Source organism: Tachyglossus aculeatus, chromosome 24 (assembly GCF_015852505.1).
Source record: "Tachyglossus aculeatus isolate mTacAcu1 chromosome 24, mTacAcu1.pri, whole genome shotgun sequence".
Classification (NCBI taxonomy): domain Eukaryota; kingdom Metazoa; phylum Chordata; class Mammalia; order Monotremata; family Tachyglossidae; genus Tachyglossus; species Tachyglossus aculeatus.
In genome coordinates, this window is record NC_052089.1 from 18103416 (window position 1) to 18129046 (window position 25631).

The 25631-nt window shown below is 39.0% G+C and overlaps 1 non-coding gene across 1 annotated transcript; it reads right to left on the reverse strand.

The window, feature by feature from the left end:
* Positions 1–6411: 6411 nt before the first annotated feature.
* Positions 6412–6549, reverse strand: LOC119945340. The gene has a single exon (XR_005456209.1). It is a non-coding gene; the product is annotated as a small nucleolar RNA SNORA7 (small nucleolar RNA).
* Positions 6550–25631: the final 19082 nt, after the last annotated feature.

The window sequence follows — 25631 nt, forward strand, 5'->3', positions numbered from 1 at the left end:
TTGTGGACAATAATAATAATAATTATGGTATTTGTTAAGCACTTAGAATGTGCCAGGCACTGTAAATAAGCACTGGGGTGGGTACAAGCAAATCAGGTTGGACACAGTCCGTGTTTCACTTGGGGCTCACAATCTAAATTCCCATTTTACAGATGAAGTAATTGAGGCTCAGAGAAGTTAAGTGACTTGCCCGAGACCACACAGCAGAAAAGTGGTGGAGCTGGGATTAGAACTCAAGACTTTCTGATTCCAAGGCCTGTGACCTATCCACTACTCCATGCTGCTTCTCAAGGCAAGGAATGCATTTACCGACTCTCTTGTGCTGCACTCTCATACGTGCTTAGCACTCAATAAATACCATTGATCGATTGATTCAAGCCAAGGTTAGAATAGTGTGAGCTACATCCCTGTAAGGTGAAAGGAATTATAATGCCATTGGCTCAGTTACCATGATCCACTTGCTAGCCTTATCAGTTTCAAGTTCCTGAAATGGAAAGTTGAATCTGGCTGAATCACGTTCATCATAATATTAAAGTGGGCATCTGTTAAGTATTCAGTTGTATTTATTGGCTCTTACTGTGTGCAGAGCACTGTATTAAGCGCTTGGGAAGTACAAGTTGGCAACATATAGAGATGGTCCCTACCCAACAGTGGGCTCACAGTCTAGAAGGGGGAGACAGAGAACAAAACAAAACATATTAATAAAATAAATAGAATAAATTTGTACAAATAAAATAAATAAATAAATAGAATAATAAATACATACAAACATATACAGGTGCTGTGGGGAGGGGAAGGAGGTAAGGTGGGGGGGATGGAAAGGGGTAGAGGGGGAGAGGAAGGAGGGGGCTCAGTCTGGGAAGGCCTCCTGGAGGAGGTGAGCTCTCAGTAGGGCCTTGAAGGGAGGAAGAGAGCTAGCTTGGCGGATGTGCGGAGGGAGGGCATTCCAGGCCAGGGGGATGACGTGGGCCGGGGGTCAACGGCGGGACAGGCGAGAACGAGCACTGTGAGGAGATTAGTGGCAGAGGAGCGGAGGGTGTGGGCTGGGCTGTAGAAGGAGAGAAGGGAGGTGAGGTAGGAGGGGGCGAGGTGATGGAGAGTACTCCATGGAGAGATGGAGAGTTAAGTACTTACTAGGTGTCAAGCAAGTGCTGAGGTAGAAGATAATCAGGTTGAATGTTGTAGCTACTTCAGTGGGCCTATCCTGTTTTGAATTCTGCCAGTTTGATTACAGAAAAAGCTATTGCAGCATCTGTATCCATCTTGACCTAAACTCCCAGTCTATGAGGATTCCTTCCTCAGTCCCTTCAACCCTCTGCTGAACTGAATCCATAAAGGCATCCCACTTCCTGCCTCTAACCTCTAGGAAGGGCTGGCGGACAGAGGGAGGGACTTCCACTGCAGTGAGCTCTGTCAAGCCCTGCCCTCTTTCAAATGCATCACCCATGGGTCCAGAGCATAGGGATAGAAGTCAGGATGTCACTGCAGCCTCCTCAGCGGTTTGATGCTATAGAACAGGACTGGAGATTCCTGCCAGCTTCCATCCCACAGTAGAAGGTGGCAGTATAAAGTGGGCTGACAGCAGATTGTACTGAGGCAAGCTAGCCAGGCCCTCACAACTGCTAATAATAATAATACTGGCATTTATTAAGTGCTTACTATGTGGAAAGCACTGTTCTAAGTGCTGGGGAGGTTACAAGGTGATCAGGTTGTCCCACAGGGGGCTCACAGTCTTAATCCCCAATTTACAGATAAGGTAACTGAGGCCCAGAGAAGTTAGGTGACTTGCCCAAAGTCACACAGCTGACAATTGGTGGAGCTGGGATTTTAACTTGTGACCTCTGACTCCAAAGCCTGTGCTCTTTTCCACTGAGCCACACTGCTTTTCTAACCTAAGCCATTTGAAGGGTACTGCATCCATTCAGGGCAGTCCTCTGACAGAAATTAAACTAGAATTAAACTCTTTTCCTGCAGTATTTCTAACATATGTCTGATGACTTGATCATACATATGTATTTCCACTAGGAACGTTCCTTTTCAATGTGATCAAAATGAATGCCCTCATTATTATCAAATATTGCTCTCTCTAACCTAGACTATACAGACACGGTTGATGGAGTAATCAAATGATTTGATGTTTCTGGTGTTTGAAAATAAAATTGCCATAGTAGGACTTCTACCTAGCAGGTCAGCTTGTGTTGGATGCTTTTAAATTGGTTTGATTATAATTGCATAATAAATTTGAAAAAAGTTACGTATTTGAGAAACTGCATAGTTTAAAGTCCTTAAGCCAAAACTGAAATTGTAATCACATCTCACTGATTGCCCTTGGATGACAATAAAGGTATAGCCAGGAAATTTTCAAATTCTGCCACACTGAATATGAATGTTTGCAAAAGGAAGAAATACAGTAGTACAAAACTACTAATCAAGGATGAAGTTAGAACACCTTTTAACCAGAACTCCCATTTGTTTTCCTTTTATTTTACTAGTAGTATTGTAACAGCCTGTAGAAAACAAATTTAAGGGTGGGGAGAAAGACGTCTGAGTAACTCAAACTGCATTTACTTGTTCCAGATGGTAATATATTTTTGAGGTCACAATTTTAGGAGTGTGAATGGGTGGGTGGGGATACCTATCTATTATGATTGATGTACATCTAAGACTGCACAGGTGAGAATAAGGGTTTATATGTCACTTAACAGTGTCATAGGGAGAGCTTAGACTTAGAAAAATTTTATAAATGAGTTCAAGTTTTTGTTGAGAACAAAAAAAAGAGGGCCCCAAAGCCTGAAAGATAGCCTCATCTGTCCTGACTATTTTTCTTTTTAACTGTAGGTCTTTCTTTGTGTTGTTAACCAAGGTAAAATGCTAACTGGGGAGTGCACTTGAGTCATGAGAAATTTCATATAGTGCCCTCAATGCCAAAATTACTGGACTAATGTTTGGAAAGGTGAATGTAAAATGAAAATGGCCAGTGGTTACGTACAAGGTCACTAGTAAGGTGGACGAAACTGAAGGGTTGGAATATTCTCTAGGTGGTAGGTAGTTAAATGTTCTGCTGTCAGAGCCTAGGATTGAGGCTGTGCATGCTCCTATTGGAAATGGAATTGAGTTCAAGGGACTGAAGGAGCAAGAGGAAATTTATTCCTGTAACACTCGCTGCTTTGGAACTACATTTTCCATGGCAATGAGAGGTAGGGCAGGGAATGTGTCTGTTTATTGTTGTACTCTCCCAAGCACTTAGTACCGTGTTCTGCACACAGTAAGCACTCAATAAATGTGATTGAATGAATCATCAGTAAGATGGATGATATAGTTCAATTTGCCAGTAAATTCCTACTTGCTTTCTTCCTACTCTTTGAAAGACACTCTGGTAGCCTTTCTGCATGTTCTACCACTCACAAATAATAATTATTATAATAGCTATTACTATTGTTGTTGCTATTTAAGTATTTATTAAGCTCTTACTATGTGCCAATTACTGTATTAGGCACTAGGGTAGATACCGGAAAATCAGGTCAAATACAATCCTTGTCCCATCTGTCATTATAAGGGAGAGGGAGGACAGGTAAAATTCCCATTTTACAGTTGAAGTAACTGGGTCACAGAGAAGTTGTTGCTTGCTTGCTCAAAGTCACATAGGAGACAAGTGGCAGAGCTGGAATTAGGACCCAGGTCCCCTAACTTTCAGGGCCCATGCTTTTTCCATCAAGCCATGTTGACTAGGGAGTATACACAGTCACAACTTCATGTATCCAAGATACGTGGTTGTTTGTATGTGTATTGGAGCATGCATATACAGTGATGCCTAAACATTTGGATATGATTTCACTTTCTACTTTTTCTTTCCATCTGCTGTGAACTAAACATCTATGGCTGAATTCAGAGTGAGAAATGTCTGGAGGCACCATGATTTTTTTTCCACCATGTGCTCTACCACTCAGCCTGGTGAATTTATATGCCATATTGCCGTATTGACACCACTTTCAGTCTTGCGACTTGAAACCTCGCTCCAAGACATCTTAAACAATATGGACTCTAGAATGTTCATCCTTTCATGCAGGAGCCAGTGGTGGAAATGATCCAGCACAAATATTTTTTTCTGTCTCAGATTGAAGTCTCACCAAGTCTCAGAATGCTGGAAAGCTCCAACCCTTGATATGTTTTTAGATTGGCCTAGAGTTAGAATCTAATTTGATGCCAGTGTCTGCCAGCTCTCTTGTCAAAGGTAGCTTTATTCATTTGCTTTCTAGTTCCCTGTCTATTAAATATTGGGCAATGGGGTTATCGGAGGTAGTACAGTTCATTGACAGCTTTCAACTCACTATTGCCTAACAGATACATTAAGAAGACTGCTTAGTAGAGAAAAATGAAAAGGAAATGGCTGAGACTGGGAAAAAGATTAGTTTTCTCTTGTGGTGTAGGAGATGTCATGTAGGCTAAAGGTACATGGTTGGAGGAGCAGATAGCCTCCCACCCCTGGATAGTGAATTTAAATTAGATATGGACAAAAGTTAAAATGAAATGGCCCTTCTGTTCAGGAGTACTGTCATGTCCGGAGCTGTTGCACAAATAAACACGGCACCGCAAAGGGGAAGATTGGGTACCAGCTCTCTAAAACTATTATTTCAAATGTGTTTTCTTGGAAATGAATGGACGAAAATGTTGAAATATATGATTAACCTTGAAAAAGGTTTTCAATTCGTGCATGGAGAAACTGCTTCCCATTTGTTCCCATTTAAAATGCTTTCTTAGCCTCTGGAGAAACAATATAGGTTTAACCATTACAGCGTGTTTGGGCTCTCTTCTTTTTGCCATGCTATTCCATTACACATGTGAAAAGCACTTAGACTGTTGGCTTATTTCAAGCAACTTTGCTTAATTTACTGACTCATGGTGTCGTCGGCAGACCAACAAGCACATTAAAATTAAGACGTAGCTGTTTATCTGGTTTTTGTTCTTTTGCTTTTTTTTTTTTTACATTGTAGCTAAAAAAAATGTGTGCCAGCTGTTTAGGTGTTTGAAAAATCTTAATTGAGAATGTTACCTGACTGAAGTCCCAGTCAGTTTAAATTATGTCAACATTAGAGTTTGCTCTTATTTCTCTTTGGCGACAAACTGTAAAACTGTTCCAAAAAAACTTACACTTTTATCTCGGAATAGATCACAATGAAATCTTATAATTGTCAACCAGTTTTCACTATCGGGTAGTTATGTAGGTCATAAAAATTTTTTTTAAGGAAAAACTAAGTTGAAAAGTATACCAGGGGTGGTGGTTAGTCATGAAAGTAGATAAAAATGTCCTTAAATAGCAGCAGTTACATGAAAGAAAATAAAACTCTACCTGGATACAATAGCACATGTTTACAGGTCCCATATTTCCTAAGAGAATAAAATCAACTATGCTTTTTTTAAAAAAAGGTAAATTGCATTTTCTTAAATCTTTGCCTTTTAAAGACACTGTTGTTACGATTACTATATCTTACTGTTCTATATCACATGACTGTTCTACTTGACTGACTCTGTTGTTGCACTTGAATTAACAGTGCATTTATTTAAAACTTTCTTTTTTAATTCAGAAGAAAAATAGTATTGTCCTCTCAATCAGCTAATCAGTACGCCTACATATAAAGGACTTTTTGAACGTACTTTTTCTCCAGATTTCTCCCAATTTTAATGTCAAATATAGCTACTGAGAAATGGTTTTTCCTTTTAGCAAAATATTCTCAGAATTATGAAAACTCTTTTTAGGGTATCTCTAAGTAAAAACCACCCCAACATGTTCTAGGGGATTTTTATCATCTCCTTGTAGTCCCTCTGTAAGGAAGCTCTTCTTTGTGATTTACTTATTTGTTAATCATTTATTTCATTAAGATGGAAGTGTTTTTACAGCATTTAGTCAGTGATGTAAAAAACTTTTTCACACTTTTAATGTCATGCTCATTATATATTTCATACTGTCAGTTAGGAGTTTCAACCAGTCTAAGGTCTTCCCTGATAGTAAATAGAAAGCCTAACCCTTAAAAATATGTGGTTGTGAGAGCTATGGCTTAACCTTTTTCCTCATACAAGGCCCGTCATCCGTTGCTTCTTCTCAGTTCCTTGAAGAGGTAGAGCAAGGAAAAGGGGTTGTTTTATGATGAAGAATATGGATACCCTGAATATATTTTTAAATGATTAACTTTTGTCTTATGCGGTCGAGTCGTTTCCGACCCATAGCAGTTCCATGGACACGTCTCTCCCGGAATGCCCCACCTCTATCTGCAACCATTCTGGTAGTGTATATCCATAATGTTTTCTTGGTAAAAATACAGAAGTGGTTTACCATTGCCTCCTTCCAAACAGTAAACCTGAGTCTCCACCCTCGATTTTCTACTTGCTGCTGCTGTCCTGCACAAGGGCGTCTTGACTTGTAGCAGATTGCCTTCCACTCTCTAGCCCCTGCGCAAGCTAGGAATGGAATGGGTATGCCTCTGCTTGACTCTTCCTGCCATGGTTGAGACAGGTAGAGTACTGGAAACTCTCCAGGTACGATCCTGAGAGGGGAATTAACTTTTAGCTAATGAAAATAGTTTTTGATGCCTAGCTGGTTTCATTCGATAATTGCTTTTTTCCTGTATTTCACTCTCACTATGGAATCTGAACTTATTTCTAATCTTTCTGGTCTTGTTATACAGAGAATGTTTTTACCTGTTGGCATCCAGAGGGATACTTGATGACTTTGGTAAAGTCAGGATGTTTTCCTTCATAAGATCATTAGGAAATAAGATTATGAGGGCACCCACTTTAAAAAATCCTATTTAACCATGTTTGCATGCTTGATTTCTATTGAATAAATAGCAATGTGGGAAGCTGTTAGCATTAAAAAATGGCAAGATGCCTAAAGAGCTTAGCTGTGACCTATAAAAATAGAGTAATAATTATTTTTCAGTTAGTAAGCAATAGTCTTCATATGGTTTTACTTGCAGATTATTTGGTTTTGTGTTGTGCCTTGGAATAAATTTGTTATTGAGCTTCATTGATAGTTGTTTAAAACAAACATCTCTGGCATTGAGAGTCTCTGTCCTAAACGATGCTGAGGGAATTGTGAGCATCATACTGTGCAACCGTTGGAAAATTTTAAATTATAGTTAGACCATAGGTCTATTCAGGAGGACTTAATTTTATCCTAAATGGACAGTAACCATTATTAATCTCAGAGGTTGGTAATACCTGAAGGAGAAATGTGTAACAATTCAAGCTAGTCTCGAGTAGCACACAATTCTTTGCCATCCAGACAGTGAAAGGGAATTCAAAATATCAAAGGAAGTATTGTGGAAAACAACTTCCAATGGCTTTAATTTTATAGGAGATTAATACCTTTTGGATGGGATTTAAAAGATTCCTTGAATTATACATGTAAGCAAATTAAACCAGTTGTAAATCTGTACAAATCAAAGTCCTGCCAAAGCTCCATTGTAACACTATTTTGTTTGCTTAATGTCTAGTTCCCCAATGGTACTGTCTTTTATTTACCTTTTCCATTAAGTCTGTGTATTAATTAAGGACACTAGAAGGTGTTTATAAAATGACATTTTAAAAATTCTGTGTTTTTATGAAGTTAGATAACTGAAAGGCATAAAGTTTTCTTCCAAACCAATGTTCTTAACAATTGTGACTTTACTATTTGATATTAATGAACTTGGAATGGTGATTTCTGTGTGCATGCACCTGTGCTTTTGTGCCTTATAAGAAAGTAAAAATTTAATATAAACCCATTTTGTTGGCTCTGCTGTAGATTACTCAATTGAATTCAGGGTAATTTCCCAATAGCCTATATAGCAGCCTGTGCTGAGCTGTTGGGTACTAATACAAGTAATTTTTCTCCTAACACCATTTTAGTTTCATAGGGAGTTAAGTACAGAGCCTTTTCTCACTTTTTTTTTCCCCTAAATTGGCTACTAACCGAGTTCAGGAAACCATTTTGCAAGTTCTGCTGTGCTCGTTTCCTTTTTTTTTAGTTAAGATAAGTCCTTCAACCTCCCAGCCTGATGTCTTATACCAAAATGTCCTTAAGGAGAGCTTGTGTAACCGTATCTTTGATATTTATCCTCTCTATTTTGAAGCCTTCAATTTTTCATTCTAGTTTTACTGATGGAGGTACGTTTCCCCCACTCATTTTCCCTCTTTGTTTCTCAGACTCCTTGATTGTGTTTGACTCTATGCCCTTGCAAGTGGTTCATTGAACTTTCAGCACAAACAGAGCTCACAAAATGTAATATCCTAGTGAATATCATTCATTTCTATTCCCTTGTTCTGAAATGTGCTGCAGCATTTGAGGGGATGGTTATACCTGGGTTTTCACTTTAATTTCCTCAATTAATGAAATTTGTTAATTCAAACACTAAACCTCAAAATGTGATTTTTCAGCATATCTATATTCTCCTAGCAAAATGGTAAACGTTCTCAACATGATTTGATAGAAGTTGTATTTATCTGCTGATATGCTCAAGGAAATGTAGCTGTGTGTAAATTCACCCTTTGTTCTTTTTCCCCTTTGCTTCTTTCTCTGTTGTCAGTCCTTAGTCCTCTGTTTTCTCCCTTCTGGTCTTCTGTCCCTTTCTCACCTGCAGACACTGCTCAAAGTAACAGCCCCTCTAGACTGTAAGCTCTTTGTCAGGGAATATGTCTATTTATTGTTGTATTGTACCCTCCCAAGCACTTAGTACAGTGCTAGCACACAGTAAGCACTCAATAAATGCAGTTGAATGAAAGAAAAACTGGACCGTGGGGAACATGTCTCAGTAGAAGAGAATGTCTCACAGTAGGATTTGGGGTTGGTAGAGGGTGGTGGTTCCCGATGATAGCAGCATTAGGCACGGCCAGAGAGGGGCCGAGATGCCTGATTCTGCATTTAGCCGTGCCCTGTCACTTAGGTCATCAGCTCCACTTATTAATAATAATGTATTTGCTAAGTGCTTACTGTGTGCCAAGCACCATGATTAGCACTTGGGTAGGTATAAGAGAATCAGATCAGATATAGACCCTGCTCCACATGGGGCTCATAATCTAAAGGTGTTGGGGTCGGGGAAGAGAGGGAGAATATTCAGGAAATCTCTATTTTATAGATGAAGAAACTGAGGCCCAGAAAAGTTAGAGAAGCAGTGTTGCTCAGTGGAAAGAGCACGGGCTCTGGAGTCAGAGGTCATGGGTTCAATTCCTGGCTCTGCCAATTGTCAGCTGTGTGACTTTGGGCAAGTCACTTAACTTCTCTGTGCCTGTTACCTCATCTGTAAAATGGGGATTTAGACTGTGAGGTCAAACCAATAGGATTTAGTGATGGATAGACTATCTGGGTTGAGTGAGGGAGAGGAGTCAAGGATAATGCCAAGGTTAGGGACTTGTGAGACAGAAAAGATGGCAGTGACATCTACAGTGATGGGAAAGTCAGGGGTAGGGCAGGATTTGGTTGGGAATATAAATTCTGTTTTAGACATGGTAAATTTGAAGTGTTTGCCTTACACTTGCTCAAGTTAAAACTTCTCTTCCACAGTCATTCCCCCATAAACAGCTTTAAGAAATCTGCATTTTCCCATCCAGATCTTTGTATTGTCTGCAAACTTGGAGTGTTCATTGTACACACTTTTCCAGTTTAAATATATTAAAATTGGAATTTTAGTACTGATCTTTGGAGTACTCCACTATTGCCATTTCTCCATTCTTGAAAGTGATCTTTAACCATACCCGTGGTTTCCTATCTTCAGGCACTTTTATAGTCCAAAACAGAACAATACATTGCAAACAGATCTTATCCTCTTAAACTCTTCACTCATTTGAGAATTGACTGGCCAAGTACAAGAATGCCCTTTTTTGTTACACTAATGTTTCGTTTCATTATAACGAGATCATTTGCACAATGTTGTGTTCCTTCAGAGAAGGGAATTATTACTGGTGGAGCAAAGTGGGTGGAAGCAAGTTTGGAAGGGATCAAGGAGAGAACTGGAGAAGAGGCAGTGGAGGCCTGTATGTATGTTTGTACATATTTATTACTCTATTTATTTTACTTGTACGTATCAATTCTATTTATTTTATTTTGTTAGTATGTTTGGTTTTGTTCTCTGTCTCCCCCTTCTAGACTGTGAGCCCACTGTTGGGTAGGGACTGTCTCTATATGTTGCCAACTTGTACTTCCCAAGCACTTAGTACAGTGCTCTGCACACAGTAAGCACTCAATAAATACGATTGATTGATTGATTGAGGTTGTGGTCTAGATGAGGGCCCTCTGTGATTCGGCCCTTGGGAGAGTGACGAGTTTTACCTGTGTCTGCCTCTTGGGCAGAATTGTCAACGCTTGGGGCTCTCAGAAGGCCAGTTACTTAGCCCAACCTGGGAAGGGATAACCAGAACCTACATAAAGGTTGGTTACTTCCCGATGCAGGTCTTGAATAGACTCTATGAAACCGCGTAGCATTAGTATCTAACCAGTGTATTCTTTAATCCACAAACTCCTTGTGGGATTATGTCAACCTACTGTGTGATATGGTCTCTCCCAAGCAATTAGCACGCAACAAGTGCTCAATAACTTCCATTGATTTATTGATTGCCACTTTGAATACAGGCTTTTTTGTCTAACACCTTAAAAGCAAACACCAAGGGAGAAACTGTTTGTACCATAGAAATTTCTTTGTTTAGAAGGTGCAAAGTCTTAGAGAATGACAATTCACATGAAGAAAGTATTCCTCCACCACTGCTACTACATCTTTCTAGAGGTTAATTTTTCACTACTTAATATGAAAATGACACAATATTTGGTGCAGAAAATTAGGAGTGGGGCCAAAAGCCTTGCCAACAATATTATTTTTACTGATGATGTATTAGTTTGGCATTGGGGTACCCCCATGGGTGAGATTTTTGTCTCATTTCTGTAGTTACATATTTTGCAAAGTCCATGATGCCACATTCCAGATGACAGTTCTGTATTTATTCTGTCAAAATTTCAGGTTCAATATCTGGTTGAGCTAATAACTTTATATTAATGCTGGTGTGATGTGACAGCCAATCTGAAATGGCATTGTACTATGGGACTTCCTTGGGGGTACTTGAAAATGAATTGCAAAGAGTAGATTCTTTGAAAGTGTGTCTGAGGGGGGGATGTTAGTTGTGAAGTAATTTATAAAATGGCTTTCATTTTTTGTCGATAAACTTCCAGCCTAAGCACATGGGGTTCTTTTGAATTGTTGATTTGAATCACCTTCTGAGTCTAAATCCTTCCTTAATTCAACTGGAGAATCAATATATTAGATTACAAAATGGAATGGCAGGTTCATACCAGCTACAGAAAAGCAGATTTCTCAAGCAGGTAAAATCCTCTTCCTCACCTTTGAGATTTTAGTAATCTTATACTACCTACCACATTTTATATTTTGGGTTATCTGATCCCAAGTAAATAATCAGATAGCAGTATGAAGGAAGAAATCGCTTCAGAATAATTTTTGTATCAACCTCCCAACACCTAGAATAGGAATTTTGTCCATAAATCAACACAACACTTGAATCAACAATTGCTAGATTAGTTTTACAGTTCAGTATCTGTTTTCTCTTCAATGCCACTCTCATCACTGGTTTAAAAAAAGAGAGAATATATTAGTTGTATGAGAACTTGCAAAGTAATTGCTCAATAAAAAAAATGAAGAATCAACAAAGGGAAGGCTAACAGCTGTACATCTTTCTTGACAGTTTCCACAGGATGTAAGAGGTCACCAGGGAATTATCCAAAGCTATTTTTAAAAGTCTGCAATTTACCACTGCTTGCTACATAATCATGCATTACATCATCCGCATTCTGACCACCTACGGAGCTTGAATATTTTCCAGTGCAGCTGAGAAAATAGATGGTAGCTAAAGAAACTTCAATCCAAGAAGATCAGGGGTGCTTAAATCTATAATTCTATGGCTACTTATGGCATATTAAATTCTGTCTTTAACAGACTTGCTATGCATCGTATTCAAATGTGATTTTTCTTTGTTTTATATAAAAGTAATGTCACTGCAAATCGTCAAACTAGGTGCTATGGCTTGTAATTTCTGGAAACTGATACTTAGCAGAATATTTCAGAAGGCCAATTAAACGTTTATGCTTTTGGAAGATTTATTATTGCTAATTGCATTTTTAACATTTTATTGCTGGACATTCCCTTGTAACACTACACATAAATAGTTCCTGGTTTATGATTAATGTTCATAAGTTGATCTGTGATTTCATTAGTAACTTTTTGAATAAGCATGACCTACTAAATAGAGCATGGCCCTGGGAGTCAGAAGGTCATGGTTCTAATCACAGCTCTGCCACTTGACTGCTGTGTGTGACTTTGGGCAAGTCACTTTACTTCTCTCTGCCTCAGTTACCTCATCTGAGAAATGGGATTGAGATTGTGAGCCCCATGTGGGACAGGACTGTGTCCAACCCGATTTGCTTATGTCCACCCCAGCAATCAATCAATCAATCGTATATATTGAGCGCTTACTGTGTGCAGAGCACTGTACTAAGCGCTTGGGAAGTACAAGTTGGCAACATATAGAGACAGTCCCTACCCAACAGTGGGCTCACAGTCTAGAAGGGGGAGACAGAAAACAAAACCAAACATATTAACAAAATAAAATAAATAGAATAGATATGTACAGGTAAAATAAATAGAGTAATAAATATGTACAAACATATGTACATATCTACACGTGCTGTGGGGAAGGGAAGGAGGTAGGATGGTGGGGATAGAGGGGGGACGAGGGGGAGAGGGCTTGGAACATAGTAAGCGCTTAACAAATGCCATTATTATTATTAATAAAAATCCCTAAACTAAGCCTTCAGGCCAATGTGTATTTCAACTGGGGAAAAATTAAAAACGGAATATACTTTGAGAACTAATGAATTACTCTAAAATTTAGAAATCGTTCATGACAATGTTGAGTATGGGGTGGCTGCAAGAAGTGGGGTAATTGTTCTTATGGATTCAATAAAGTGTCCAACCCCAGCAGAACAAGAACCGCTACTTGCTTTAAATGATTTATTTCCATTTGAAACTCTAGTGGTGTCATTGTGGTTAGTTTCGTTCCTAAATCTTACTGTCACCTCTAATTTATGCCTCTCTGATAACTTGATCTTGAAATTCTTCTTTTCCTTCCCTTTTGACATATTAACTTTCACCCATCCTTCATCTTGCATCCTTTCTTCCAGAAAAACATGGCATCCTCACTGAGGGGTCTTACTCAGCCCCACAACATTGAAAGGAAGGGAAGGTTTCCTTCCTTGGGCACCATTGCCTCCTAACACCAAAGCAGCCCTGCCCGGACTCTGCAGGTGTTTTTTGTTTTTTGATTTTTTGTGCACCACAGATTTTTCATCTTACTATTGGTTTGTCTGCTGTGTTAAAATTGTTCTACAGAATTGCAGATACCTTTCTACAAGATATTAATTTATAATACTGGGATTTGTAATCTGAACAAAATTGTATACAGGACCTTTTGAGAATGATTGACATCAGTAATTGTATTTCCCTTTTAGATGAATAGAAGAGAAATAGGCTTCACTAAAAACTCTTGTCTTTATGCATGTAGTGCTCAGTGTCAATATTTTTCTTCCATCAGGGAAAATGTTTCCTTTCTTTAAACCAAATAGCGTATCTTGACAACACTGCATCTTGAAAAGGCAGTTTCCGTTTATTCACAATTTTGTGGCGCTAGAATTTCATTAAGATGTTTCAGCCAACATGTCGCATGTCATCACTTTGGGTCACATCACTGTGGTGCTGTGTGAGAGCATTTCACTTTTAAAACAGCACCTGGAGGAAAGAAGCTATGTGTTTTTCTCTCTAATCTCTGGTTTCCTTTTTATTAAGCATGTCTACACTTTCATTAGGGCAGAATTAATTTCCTGTAGTAGATAAATGGCAGTAATAGCTTGAATTTGTAGTTTGACTGTTTTTCACTATAATCTTGATTTTTATTGTCAATTATAAAATCTGGACCACATACTGGTCAGGCTACATAAATTACCCATTCACTTACCTACAGGGAGGAAGGGAGCTGTAAATCATCATCTTTTTATACTCTCCCATTAGATAGGTGGGAAAAAGTACCTCTTTTTTATAGTTGATTTTTAAATAATCTGACCTTCACAAAATACTAATTTCCTCTTCTGCAGACTACTTCTAACATAGTACCGAACAATAATTCATAAAGAACTATTCTGTTTATTGACAAGATTCCCTCATGTGAGACAGGTATTGTGTCCAATCTATGTATCATGTATCACCACCGTGCTTAGTGCCTCACACATCATAAGGGTTAAACAAATGCCATCATTATCTCTATTCGGATTATGTGCCAGATTCATTCATTCATTGTCGTATTTATTGAGCACTCACTGTGTGCGGAGCTCTGTACTAAGTGCTTGGAAAGTACAATTCAGCAATGAAAAGAGACCATCCCCTGCCCACACCAGGTTTACACAGAATGTGAGACTTGAGTAGGAGATAAAGCCAAGGTTATATAGACTAGTGAGTGGTGGTGTTTTTTTATGGCATTTATTAAGTGCTTACTACATGCAAAGCACTGTTCTAAGCATTGGGGAAGGTTACAAGGTGATCAGGTTGTCCCACGGGAGGCTCAAGTCTTAATCCCCATTTTACAGATGAGGTAACTGAGGCACAGAGAAGTGAAGTGACTTGCCCAAAGTCACACAACTGGTGGGGCTGGGATTTGAACCCATGACCTCTGACTCCAAAGCCCATGCTCTTCCCATTGAGCCACGCTGCTTCCCATTGTTGTTGTCTACAGTGCTAGGAGAGTCATGCCGTGGTGATGATTTGGGTGGGAAGATGAATTCCACTGAGGGCTTGTTAAGGTTGAGGTGTCAGAGACATCCTAGTATAGTTGTTGTTCTGAAGGCAGGAGGAAAGGCGAGGCTGCAGAGGTGATCCTGGATGTTCGGCACCTGGCCTGATTGTTAGTGTAACTGACCGCTTCCACCACTATTCCATCAACAAGTGTATGTGAATGGGAAGGAATTTGAGCGGTGATATTACTGCTAATGGGTTTTTCACAAAGCCATGCTAGAATTGTTTCTGATACGTCTCTATTGTCCTTAGCTTTATTGTTCAAACTTATGACAAGTTCCATACTGGCTTCTAGAGAAGCAGCGTGGCCCAGTTGAAAGAGCCTGGGCTTTGGATTCAGAGTTCATGGGTTCAAATCCCAGCCCCGCCAGTTGTCAGCTGTGTGACTTTGAGCAAGTCACTTCACTTCTTTGTGCCTCAGTTACCTCATCTGTAAAATGGGGATTAAGAGTGTGAGCCCCTCGTGGGACAACCTTGATCACCTTGTAACCTCCCCAGTGCTTAGAACAGTGCTTTGCACATAGTAAGCACTTAATGAATGCCATAATTATTATTATTACCTCTGAAGCTATTTGTAATTTAGTTTCTTCTATCAAATTTTTCACTTACCCATTAAGCAACTATTTTACTGTATTTTTTGTCATTGTTAATCACTTGAAATGCTTAAAATGGCTCTGCTATTAAACTAAAGTTCAGTACTCAGCAAGGTAGTAAATCATGGTGGAATATAAACTTAGCCCATCTCATTGATCTTTGAAACAGTATCCTACTTGGCCAGCTTCCAACGATTTTTTAAATTAGACAATTGTAATATTAATTGCACTGGAAAGGTGAAATTCAGTTACATATGAGTCTTTGTATCATATGGATAGTTAGATCCTTTACAGTGGGATGTTCTGTAAGTAGTCTGGGCATGTGCCCAGCAAGTGTCACTTACATGCTTGGGGGTGATACATATTCAGTAGCTCCTCTGAAATGTCTGAATTTTAATGTGATGGTATTGCATACAGGGCTCTGAAAGATAATGCTGCAAAATTTACCTTATTATAAGGACTACCCTCACCTTCCCCTTGAAGTAGTTTGTCTTATCTTGCTTGCCTTATGCCGTCAAGACACATGGCGATGCCATGGACACATCTCTCCCAGAACACCTCACCTCCATCTGCAATCATTCTAGTAGTGTATACACAGAGTGTTCTTGGTGAAACTGAGGAAATGGTTCACCACTGCCTCCTTCCATGCAATAAACTTGAGTCTCCACCCTTGACCATTTCCCATGCCTCTGTTGCCCAGCACAGGTGAGTTTTGAATTGAAGCAGATTGCCTTCCACTTGCCAACCACTACCCAAGCTAGGAATGGAGTGGGTGTGCCTCTGCTTGACTCTCCCTCCCGTAGCCAAGACTGGTAGAGTACTGCAAATTTCCAGGTGCCACCCTGAGAAGATAAGATGGAAACTATAACAGAAAAAACAACTAAGTTCGGGGCTATGACATTTTAAACTATGTAAAGTGAGTGGCAGGCAATCTGCTACAGGTCAAAATTCCCTTGTGCTGGGCAACAGTGGCATAGAGAATTGAGGACAGAGATTCAGGTTTACTGCCTGGAAGGAGGGAATGATAACACATTTCCATATTTTTACCAAGAAAATTCTATGGATACACTACCAGAATGTTTGCAGGTGGAGGTGGAGTGTTCTGGAAGAGATGTGTCCATGGAGTTGCTATGAGTCAGAAATGACTCAACAGCATAAGACATTAGGTAGATTTACAGTAACTGAAAACAGTGTCAAATAGGTTTAAAAATATTCATTTTTTTAAGTGTTTTGAGTAAACATACTGACGTGATGAGCCTGATCAAAGGAAAGTTTGTCTCTATGCAAAAAAGAGTCAACATTTAGATTACTTTTCAGTTAGTGAAAATATGAAAAAAATCTAGTAGTTCTCAGCCATTGGTTTCAAAAAAAGTCGATGTTAGGTGAAATATCGTTAAGTCCATTGACTTTTCACCTGGGAATTTGATGATAACAGTTTTGTCCTCTCTGGTGGTTTACTTCAGTGGTCAGGGAATGTTGAGAAGCAGCGTGGCTTAGTGGAAAGAGCACAGGTTTGGTAGTCAGAGGTATTGGATTCTAATCCTGGCTCCGCCATTTATCAACTGTGTGACTTTGGGCAAATCTCTTAACTTCTCTGTGCCTCAGTTCCTTCATCTGTAAAATGGAGATTAAGACTGTGAGCCCCACGTTGGACAACTTGATTACCTTGTATCTACTCCAGTACTTAGAACAGTGCTTGGCACATAGTAAGCGCTTAACAAATACCATCATCATTATTGTGAATAGCACATCTAAACAAATGAGTAAATTATTGGTGATAAACTTACTAAATATATTCAAATAAAGACTGTCAACCTGTTAGATTTAAGGAGTTAATTGTGATATTTGCTAATTGTGGTATTAGTTAAGCACTTACTATGTGTCAAACACTGTTCTAAGCACTGGGGTGGGTAGAAATGGGAACATGTCAGGCACAGTCCCTGTGGCCCAGTCTAGGGGTGAGAATGGGGATGGAATCCACATTTTACAGATGAGGAACCTGAGGCACAGAGAAATTAAGTGACTTGCCTGAGGTCACACAGCAGGCAAGTGGTGGAGTGGTATTAGAACATGTGCTCGTTCCATTAAGCCAAGATGTTCTTCAAAAGGCTTAAAGATTACTTCTGTGCCGATACTGCAGCAGAATTTTTCCAGAGAAATTGAGGGAAATGGGTCCCTTAGTATACCCTTAGAGGATAATAAAAGTTGTGAATGGCATCCTGCATTCACAGGTCACTCAACCAAAATGGATGGCTACTTAGGATGGACACAACACAAAATTGAAATAGCACTAAATGGAGTGTGTTAATTGGGGACCTCCTGTAGATTAATTGAAATCAGTATTCAAAGACACTGAGTACTGAGTGTTAAAGGATGTGTTGTAGGAGAGAAGGGTCCATACTCTTAAAGTGTTCATGGGGAGATGGATAGATCAAAATCAATACCTTTATGCACATGTGTAGAGATTACAGAACTTCTTTTTTGGGAAGAGTGGGTAGGTTGTGTTAATGCAGTGGGATGTAGGTGGATTAATTGTGCAGAGTTTCCTGAAGATGTAGGCGTGCTTTGAGATATGGCCTGGGATGAGTGGGAGCCAGGGCAACTACTCATGAAGGCAGTCAGAGTCAGCGGCAGCAAACTCAGTGGCCATGAATTTCCATTTTGTTTTACTGAAAATATGCTCTTTTTTAGTGGAAGTCATTGACATAGATATGGATATACGTTTGTATGTGTGCATGGGCACGTACATGCGTAGATTATATCCTTTGGTGGCCAGAATATGCACTACTAACTGAGAAGTTGTAGAGTTAAAGAATACACTGCTCCCTCGAATTTCATACCAAATAATTGTTGTAGCAGAGTGCAGAAGCAATCTCAGTATGATGGGACCATTTTAGGGTGAAGTTTACTTGAATGTAGAAAATAGGAAGGAAATATTCAAAAGCTATTCTGTTGTGTTCTACCCATTTATCTGTAATCCATTTGCATTCACTAATACAGCTCCAAAGCCTATCAGATCTCTCCTTGAAAAATGTGTGCCTCACCCTCTTTGAAAAATGTCCAGGCTTTCAACTACTTTATTTTTCACTATTCAAAGAGAGGCCCCTCAGGTACGATGTTGTTGGCCTGCACAGCAGACTGAATAAAGAAACGTTTTCCAGTTATCTTCACATGATGAATGCTGTAAAGGGGATTGGATTAGTGACACCTTTTGCTGCTTCATTTCTGAATTAGGACCTGGTATAAAGCCTTTTCATTAGGGATATCCATATTTGTAAACTCGGAGACAATTCTCTAGTTCTTTTGTGTAATTAAGTATTGCTATTCTCATTTATTATCTGGTCTGTCATTTAGTTTTACTGTGTATCCATTTGCTTTAGAGCATTGGTTTGAGCTCTGAGAAGGCTTACACAGTGTACAATATGATCCTCAATAGGAGTTAAAAGGCAAACTACTCTGAATTTATAGTTTCCAGATGTACACTAGTTGATGTACTTGAAGCATTCACATTGTTTTGACATTTTTCTTCTTGTCTCTGTTCTAATTCCATGTTTCCTTCTTGTTCCCTGTGTGTTTTAGCCCTTCTTTCATGTTTGTATTTTCCTCCCCTGATTTCAATCACTTGCTTCTTTTAGTTATTCCAAGTCCTTTTCTCTTCCAAGTCCTTTTTGTTTCCTCCTCATCTTCTCACTTCATGTATCTTGTCACCCTTTCCTTCCATTTTTCTCATCTCCTCTGACCTTCTTGTAGTTCCTCTTCCTTCCATTGACTATCTCCTCTCCTTTTGAGAATATTTTATCTCTCTTTACATGTATTTATATTCCCTCCTTTGTTATTCATTTCCTCATCTCATCCCTTCTACTGGTATTTTCTTCCCTATCTTCCAACTCCAACTGTTTTTTGTTCTTTTTTTTTCTCCAGTCTTCTCTTCTGTTTCCTGATCTCACTCTCCTCTTGCTCTCTCAACTCTATTTCCAGTTGACACATTCTTCCCAATTTCCCTGTTCTCTTCCCTCCCTTGCCCCTCCCCACCCTTCTAAGATTCCTTTGATCACTCCTCAAACCTGTGGAAATTTCTGTTACAGAACAAAGCCACAGAGAGAGCAGGGTATCAAATCTTTTTTTAACAGGGCTTGCAGGATTTCACTGGTGCTAAAACAGACTACAGATCCCAAGGTGCAAAGGGGTTGGTTTTGCCTATATTTCCCAGAAATTATTGGGATATTTTAAGAAGAGATTGACCACTCTGCTAATGGTAGGAAACTTTACTAGGGCCAGGACTGAGTTTTCCTGAGGAGAATGTGGAGAAAGGAAGCCAAGCAGTTGGAGTTTACTGGGTGCTGCTAGTTCAGAAATCAGCTCTGAGCCAAGAACCCCCTGTAAGAAGATTTCTGTGTGGGAAATTATTTCTGGCAGCTTAAAGTATATCTGACAAAAGAAGGAAGCCAGAATGAGTTAATTTGAAGGCTACTTTAGCCAGTCTTTTAAGGGATTAGGCCATTTTGAACTATGTTCCATTTGTCAGGAGCTGTTCTTCAAGATACCCCCAGAAGAGGCCTCCTTATTTTGATTTGTGCTATCATTCAGTGATATTTATTGAACTATGAAGTGGCTGGCCTAGCGACAAGGGGATGGAACCATGGAAGTGGGAGGTGGGAGATCCTATTACTCCCACTCTTACCCCTCTCACAACAGTTCAGTGTCTCTGCCCTCAACCCCTCTCCTTCAAAAGATCTGGGGTGGTGGTGACACACATCCTCAGGGGCCATGGTTTATGGTGGTGGGCACAATGTTATCCCCCACCCCCAAGGGACACAGTGTTGTGAGACCTGTAGGGACAAGCCCCCTCCTTTGCAGAAGATGGGGTGCTGCATTATGAGGCTCATGGGATTATGTTCCCCCCCTCTCTCCACGGAGCCATGACATGGCCTTGCAGGGAAATTTCTGTCATCCCCACACCCCCAGTCTGTGTCATTTTGTATCCTATGATTAATGGATGTTCCAAATGAATCTGCAGGCACTGGAGTCTGTAGCTCAACTGGTGGGTCATAAATCACCCCCTTCAACTGATGGAGGTTGCCCAGGCACGCTTGTAACCCAATCAAATGTTGTGAGGCTAGTTTTAGCTCCCTTGTCATGAAAGCTTTTAGCCCAATCCCTTTTTCCATCCACTTCCCCAAATAAAACCCATAGGCAGGCTGAACACATTGTATCTAACTTCTATTTGTTAAATCACCAAACTTTCCCCTTAATCATCAGTGGTATTTACTGATCACTTACTATGTGCAGAGCACCATACTAAGCAGAGTTTACAATTAATGGCATTAAGCACTGGCTTATATATCTTAATTTTGGTATTTTCTGTTGTTATCCATTCTAATTTATGCTCCTGATTGAACCCCAACTTTAGGATCTCATTTAGTACTCTGGTTCAGCCATTATTCACTGGAAACTTCAAAGAACACTCACTTGGGCTTTGGATAGAGCTTTTCATGCCATATTTTTATTAGACTGCCCTAAATGCAGGTAGCTAATTTTGGCCCCCTCCCTTTGCAGCCTCGTGACACAAGATCCTATGAGTCTAATCATTTCCCCAGTCTTTTCCAAGGAGGTAGGTCAACACTGGATCCAACTGGAGATCAATTTTATTATTTTATCAGTCAATCAATAATCTTTATGAAAAGTGTGTAGAACAGTTTTCTAGGCTCTTGGGAGAATACAATAGAGTTAGTAGACTTGATCCCTCCTATGAAGTTGTTTCTTTCAATCAATTATTTTCCATTTTCTTAAAGCCTATAACTTTGAAGTAATGCTGGACTTTGAGTTCCCTCTTGAGAATTGTATTAATCATTCAGAAAAGTTTCATTCAGCAACCTCAGAAATCATTCTAGGCTGTGAATCGAGGGTGTCTTAGGATCCTGAGATTTTCCATAGTCTCCTTATCATTTCAGACTTGAACTGGTGTAGCTTTTCCTTTACAAACCCCATTAAACATTTGCAGAGTGAAAAGAGTTCAGCAGTAAAGTTGCTTTACTAGAATGATCACTTTGCTCTAATGCATACAAAATGTTTCTTGTTCTTGTCCCTGTACTTTACTCGTTACATTTTCTCATCTTAATTTTCTATGGTACTATTTCCAAGTACATAGAAACTATCCATGTTTTTCCTGTCCCACCCAACACTTCTTTTAAAGCAGAATTTTGCCTCCAGTCAGTGTTGAAGGAAGTTGGGAAGAGGTCTAATGCTTCAGTCCTGAGAGGCCAGAGGGCTCCAAGACCTGAGGCGTGGTTCTCAAGAGTACCTCTCAAAGGCCTTCACAGTTAAACGTTCACCATCTTGCCCATAGTTGTTCATTCCCTTGCAAGTTCCATTTATCATTCTGGATCATTCTGCCAATTACCTCATTTTTTGCCTTTTCAGACATCCAGCAGAAATTCACAAATGCTACTTAGTCTCAACCACCTGCTCTCTCACTGTTACTTCAGAGTAATCCCAAGCATACATACCACATCTTTTTTCTCTTTTTAGTATTCATACAAACAGTTGCTGACAAGCAGATGAGCTCTTCACAAAAATTACTGCTAGCTTTGATAAATTGGGTTGTAGTCTTTAATTTGGGAAAAATAATCTTTTGCTTTAGTGCATTTTCTGCAGAATAGTCCAGCTTCAATCCTCCCCGTGATGACATTTTCTAGAAATCCTGCCCACCCATTAATAGACACTTCAATGTTCTACAGCTTTTATAGTTTTGTCCAGTTCTATGACCTCTAATTTTATAGTTACATTTTTGCATACACCCAAAGTAGCAACTAAAAAATATCAAGTATCTCTGTAGGGGGGCTTAATGGAAGGGCAACTTCATTAGGTTTATATCATGAGCTCTGAACTATATTACCTGTCATATATGGTATATTGACTTAATCTTGCAAAAGTAGGTTGCGAATAGAATCTTGCTTGAAAGAGATGATGAGGTTTTATTATGAACTTTAACACTGGACATGTATTTTCACCATATTGAATGCTTTTGTAGGGCTTCAAAAGGTTGCTTTTGCATGCACATTTCTGGACCATTTCATTTTTAATGATTAGACTTTATCATTCGGATATAAAGTTGGCCCAATCATAAAGTCCATAATATTTTCCTTTTCACTCTATCAGAGTTTAATTACACATTCCTGATATGGAAAGGTGTCATCATGACCTGAGTATGCACTGAAAGCTCCAATGAGGGAAACGAAGAGAGGTTTTCACATGGAAGGGAGGTTGATCTAAATGTGACAGATTTTTCTTTTCCTCTAAAAGTGCTCTGGAACTTTAGTGTGCTCTCTGCTATTGCAAAGAACAAAAGTAGAGGCCTGTTTATTTCCAGACATCTACAGTCCAAAAGTTCTAATCCTACTGCTTGTTTTCTGGCAGAAAGAGAAATCTCCACTAGAAGAAATCTCCAGTAGACACGTAGAGATTTGTGAATCCTGATTATTAACATATAAAAGACTCAAACACATTATTGCCAAAACAGCTGCAGTGCTGTTTCAGCAAATGTTGATTACTTGAAAATCTGCTATCTTGGATGCCAGGCTACTTTAGTTGCAAATTATAGTATATTTTTATATTTAAAATACTTCTGACAAGTATAAAAGCAGCATAACAGATATTATTAAACTGCGTAATCTAAGAGTAAAGCACATCATTAAGGGCCAACCAAAGAGTACAAAAGGTTACTATTGCTCTGTGGTATTTTCCAGAGGCTAATACCACTTTCCCATTCAAACACTAATATCCCTAGTTTTAGTTGGCCATGTTACAACTTGCATCATCATATGCCCTCTCCACCTAAGATATCTATGAATAACCTGTTTATGCACATCAGAAAACTTGGCTAAAGAAAAAAAAAATACTATTCAAATTCCAGATACGTCCTTCTCTGCTTCTCTCCTTTTAGGGGATCACAGCCCAAGTGGTGTACCTTAAAATGCTTTCAAAAACAGCCTCAAAGGGAGAATTGGAGGGAAGGAAGCAGAAGCCAAAATTGTCTGTGCTTCCTGGGAGCTACTGAGATATTCTATTGTAAGTTTTTGAGATAAGGAATCGTGTCTATTCACTATATTGTATGTACTCTCCCAAGTGCTAATACAATGCTCTGCCCAGGCTAAGTGTTTAATCAATATGATTGATGGATTGGTGGTTATTTTGACCTATGACAGAAATCATTATCAAGTGTAGCTCTGAGAGAGCTACAAAATGAGCTCCTCTATTCAGCTCCCTTCTCAGTATACATTACCCTCCATGGGAACTCATATATGTTAGCATAGAACCTCTCACAAGGTTTCTTAAATGCTACATTTCAAATATTGCCAGGGAAAAATCAATAGAAAAAATTGAACATGAAATCTATAAAGTTCAAACCAAGTGTGTATCCTCAGATTTTCAGCTTGATCTATCACCATGAAAAATCATTATCAACAGGCAGCATTACACTTCAGTGTGGTTTTCTTTTTCAGTAACGTGGAGAAAAAAAACAAAGATTTTGTTTTCCCTTGCAGTGTTGGTAGTTGGATGTACTTCCATCAATAGGCACCCATTGAAATGATTATTTTGACAATTAATAGAGCATTATGCTTGCTTCACACTGTTTTAATCATGAGTCAAGGTCCAGTGCTGACAAGGTAATATTAATGAACTAGATTATCCACAAACCTAGGCCTCTGTGAACAGTAAAAGTATGTACGTGTTTTTTCTCAGAAGCCACCAGTGAATTTCCAGTTTTCATAGGTGATGCCGTGTTTAATGAAGAAAGGCTTTTAAAATGTATTGAAGCAATTTGCAGCAATTGCCACTGTCCCTTGGCCTAGGTAATTTATTCTATGGTCATCCTTAAAAAAGACACCGTGCTTAGAAAGTTAAATATTTATTGATAATCCGCTGAGTTCTCTGTTTGACTGAAAGGCTTTCTTGCAATTCATTGTTTAATTGTGGGATTGTGATATTGGAGTTCACTGAGCTATTCAACATAAAGATGACGTGAATTCATTTGTACATTGTACTCCTATTTTAAACGTCCTAAGATTTCATTAAAGGGTAAAAGTTCTTTAATAATGGTTTGTACATTGTGGAATTTTCTTTGGAACATTGTACAAATTGCATTCTCATCACCAGCTAACTTTTACTGAACCCAGTGAATTTCGAGTAGTATCTTGATTATACTCTAAACTTATTAAAATCATTACATTGGCCCCATATCCAAATTGGTGAAATTCAGATGCATATGCCCACATGACAAATTCAAGTGACTTCCTAAGCAGAGAGAGAAACAGGATTTATAGCTCCAATTGAACCACTGATGTGTTCTCCTGTCATGTTTATTATGCCACATTTTCTGAGGAAATTCAAGATGTAAAATGAAATTCACCCTAACTTTAGAATAAAATGGATAACTCTTACTGCTTGATTTTTGGCAATGTCAGGTTTTTTTTGAGTAAGAAAGTTGGTATCAATCAATAGTATTTATTGAGTGCTTACTCTGTGCAGAGAATTTTAATAAATTCTTCTGCCCCATCGGATTAGATGGCAAGTCTCATTTTTCATTTGTAACAGTGATGAAGATTTTTACCTTGCTCTATCTTAGTGAAGAACATTTAAATATTTCACTCTCACTATTACAAATATCAAAATTGCAATAAAATAAAAGCCCCCCTTTTCCTCTGCTCCTCCTCCACTCCCCATCGTCCCCACTCCCTCCCTCTGCTCTACCCCCCTCCCCACCACACAGCACTTGTGTGTATTTGTACATATTTATTATTCTATTTTATTAATGATGTGTATATCTATAATTCTACTTATCTATTTTGATGCTCTTGATGCCTGTCTACTTGTTTTGTTTTGTTGTTTGTCTCCCCCTTCTATACTGTGAGCCTATTGTTGGGGAGGGATTGTCTCTGTTGCCGATTGTACTTTTCAAGTGTTCAGTACAGTGCTCTGTGCACAGCAAGCACTCAATAAATATGATTGAATGAATGAATGACTATTCAGACTAATTTTATGACACATTGATTATAATTGAGGAAAAACCTGTGCAGACATAGCAATAATAGTATTTATTAAGTGCTTACAGTGTGCAGAGCACTGTACTAAGTGCTGAGAGAGAATGCCCAGGTGGGATGAAACA